Consider the following 3,925-nt stretch of genomic DNA (forward strand, 5'->3'; position numbering starts at 1 on the left):
TCAGAAATCTGCCTGCCTCTGCCGCCCAAGTGCTGGGATTAAAGGCGTGCACCACCACTGCCCGGCTGAAATGTTGACTTTTAATGCCTGCTTTTAGATTCTTCTTGCTGGCTCAACCTCTTCTCTCTGTCAGTCTAGAACATCTTCAGAATCCCTTTAGCAAGAGATAGTATAGTAATGTGTTTATTTCTAGACACAGTAATGTTTAGGAAGGAATTGGGAGTGAGTGCTGAGTGCTGACCCTGGGGTTGTTGCTTGGATAAACTGCTGCTTATTTTTACCTCCTCCCAAGGCTGTGCTGTTTGCTTGTTGGTGTTTGTTAAGGACAGGCAGGGTTGGTCACAGGACACTCATCAGATTCTCAAAGCCAGCTCCAGAGTTGCTCCACGTTCTTAGGTTGGTGTTGATTTTGTTGCTGTTTCTGGTAGGTCTTTTCTCCACTGGTTCCATGCTTCTTCGCCTTACCCACCCTTAGCTTCAAGACATAGGTCCAGAAAAAGGAGGGATATGATTGCTGCATCACTGCAAATGAGCCTCCTGTGCCCATCATGAGCACTGCCTTGCCCGCTTACAGTGGCTCCAGGCTGAGCACTGTAGGTCTGAGACTGCAGCATTGACTTCTTCCTGGATTGTGAACCGTGTTAAACCCCAACTGCTGCTTCATGTCACAGGAAGGCAGTGGCCACTAAGTGATCCGCATACCCTACCATTCTTCTGTGTAACTCAGGATTAGCATACCTTTAGGGCCTTGTTATTATCTAGAAAGTAATTTGGGCAGGGGATTCCTGTGTAGCTTAGTGTGCACAGGTCCTGGAGTTTACTTGAAAAAGACAGTAGGAGAGATAGCCAAGGATTCTATTTTCTTGTAAGAATTAATAGTATCTTTCCTTCAAACCTTTTCTAAGCAGTTAAATTCTGTGTTTTTGCCATTGTTTCTTTGTTCCCATTAGTATATTTAGACAAAGTTAACTGCAGAGGTACCTAAGTAGCAATACTTGATGGACCAATGACTAAACAAAGTAAATTCCATACTGGTAGGGGTTTTTTTTTGGGGGGGGGGGGTTGTTGTTGTTGTTGTGTTCTTCTAAGACAGGATTTCTCTGTGTAACAGCCCTGACTGTCCTTGAACTCATTCTGCAGACACAGATGGCCTCAAACTCACAGAAATCTGTCTACCTATGCCTCCTGAGTGCTGGGATTAAAGGCATGCCAGGGTTGTTTGTTTGTAGACAGGCTCTTTCTATATATCCCTTGGCTGGTCTTGGACTCACAGAGACCTACCTACCTCTGCCTTCTGAATGCTAGGCTTACAGTTGTGCATCACCACACCTTATTTTTTTTAAAGATGTATTTATTTATTATCTGTAAGTACACTGAAGCTGTCTTCAGACACCCCAGAAGAGGGCATCAGATCTCATTACAGATGGTTGTGAGCCACCATGTGGTTGCTGGGATTTGAACTCATGACCTTCAGAAGAGCAGTCGATGCCCTTAACCGCTGAGCCATCTCTCCAGCTTTATGTATTAAATAATATTCATATAAATATATCTCATATATCATACTTTGTACTCAGTACTTGGTTACTAATGTTGGAGTTATGGCTGTATCTATTAACTACAGTTATGGAGAGGAAGACATTTGACAAGGCCTTTTTTTTTTTTTTTTAAACATATGTTAATAGTAAAGTACATGAAGCAGGCTGGTGAGGTAACTGAGCAGGTAAATTGACTGCTGCCCAACCTCCCCATCTGAGTCTGGTCCCTGGAACCCATATCGTAGGAGAGCACTGCCCACTGCAAGTTGTCCTCCGACCTCCACATGTGCACTCATACACAGAACACCTACACATGAAGGATTTTTAAAAGTATACAAAGGATTATGAAGTCAAAATCCTGCTTTTCACCTTCCTAAGTTATTTTGGTTGTTTTTTTCTGTGTATAGCATGTTTTGGATAGCAAAAGACTGTAATCTTACCTTGTTCTTAAAAGACTACATTTATGAAACATTTGGCTTTAAAGCAATCTGACTGAGGCTTTTCCTGCAGTTACCCTAATGACTGTAATTGTAAAAGGTGTTTTGGTATGGTAGAAACTACCAGGCACACTGCCATTTGATCTGAAAAGGTCACGGGAAAGGGGACATTTAAATTAAGTTATAAATTACAATTGAAGAACAATATTTTGATGTGTGAGACCAGGGATGTCAGAGCAGGGAGATGTAATTCATGGGTTCATTATAGAACAGAGGTGCCTGACAGCTGAGCCGTGCCAAAAAGAAAATTTATTTGCAACATCACACAGGCAGAAATGGCAGCTCCTATGAGAAGCCAGAGCAGAAACTAGAAACCTTGTGGTAATACTTGAGTTTATGCTAATGAGGAAGCTAGAGACCCAGAGATGTTTAATGACTGCTGTAATGTAAATGAGGTGTTCTGACATTGTGCACATTTTCAATCTTACTTAAATTAAGACCTCATCCTTGCTCTGTAAAATAACATACTTTATAACCAGGCATTTAAGCTGGCTCTCTCACCTCTGTGGTCAATGCACAGAGTTGCTGAAATTTGAGAATTGTAGAGGCAGGAGAGTTAAGACTTGAGACAAGATTTCTACGCATGGCGGCTTTGAGGAAGGGTATAATTTAATGTTTATGGCAGTCCATGAGAAGTTCAATCATGAGTTAATTAAACTGTAGGCAGTCATTAAGTATTATTTATTCTTTTGAGAGGCTTGCCAGGAAAGCACTTATATATATTAAATTATAAAAAGTAATAAGCAAGGGGTGATTTGTCGGGTAGAGTAAGAGGAACATATTGAACTTAGGCAATTATGCAGAAATGTGTTTTTCTTCTTGTGGCATGATCCTTTCTCACTGCTAATCGGGAAGGGTCAGGGGCTGTAAGGAGCCTCTGAACAGTCTGAGCCATGTATCTGAAATAGTATTGCCAGTGAGGAGACCACTGTAGGGTTTATAACTATTTTAAATCTCATGGTATCTGATGCTTTGTGTCTCAGGTAAAGCTTCCCATGGTTTCAGGGAAGAAGGCTTCAGGCAGAGTGCTGGTCCTCTGCCCCTTTGACAAGTGAGAATGTCCATTCCATAGTTTGCGATGGAGCTGGGAACAAGAGCCTAACAGCCCTGGGGGCTGGAGTGGTGGCTGGGAAGTTGGGAACACTGAACTTCTCTGGGTGAGCCTGCACTTCCTTTCTTACCATCTGTGTGGCAGCTCACAACCATCTGTCACTCCAAGGGGTCCGATGCCCTCTTCCGTCCTCTATGAGTAAAACAATCATACATATAATTATGGTGGTGGTGATGGGTTTGTTTGATTGGTTGGTTTTTAAGTTTGAAGCCAGATGGTAGTGATGCATGCCCAGGGGCAGGTGGGTCTCCAAGTTCCACATAGGCTACACAGTGAGTTCCAGGCCAGCCAGGGCAATGTGCAGAAACCCTGTCTTGAAAAATAAACAAAAAGGAGGATGGAGAGATGGCTCATAGGTTAAGAACACTGGGTGCTGCTTCTAGAGGACCAGGGTTCAATTCCCAACATCCACATGGCAGTTTACAACTGTCTGTAACTCCCATTCTAGGGGACTTGATACCCTCACATAGACATACATGCAGACAAATACTACGGCACATAATATAAATTTAAAAAAGAAAAAGAAAAAGAAAGAGTTTTGACCTTGCCTTGGATCCTGTACCCTCTTTGCAGAGCTACAGAACCGTAGCAGGTTCTGGCTCAGCGGCAGGAAGGTGGTTTCTCTGTGGCTCTGTGGTTCAGATCAACAGTTACTTACTGGAGAGAAAAGAAAAGAAAAGAAAAACGTGGTGGCGCACGCCTTTAATCCCAGCACTCGGGAGGCAGAGGCAGGCGGATTTCTGAGTTCGAGGCCAGCCTGGTCTACAGAGTGAGTTCCAGGA

General features: G+C 43.1%; 1 protein-coding gene across 12 annotated transcripts in view; it reads left to right on the plus strand.

The window, feature by feature from the left end:
• Rere (arginine-glutamic acid dipeptide repeats) overlaps positions 1-3,925 on the plus strand; it is a 342,546-nt gene that overhangs the window by 243,089 nt on the left and 95,532 nt on the right. The gene's annotated exons all lie outside the window — the stretch shown is intronic.

This window comes from Mus caroli, chromosome 4 (genome assembly GCF_900094665.2).
Source record: "Mus caroli chromosome 4, CAROLI_EIJ_v1.1, whole genome shotgun sequence".
Lineage (NCBI taxonomy): Eukaryota > Metazoa > Chordata > Mammalia > Rodentia > Muridae > Mus > Mus caroli.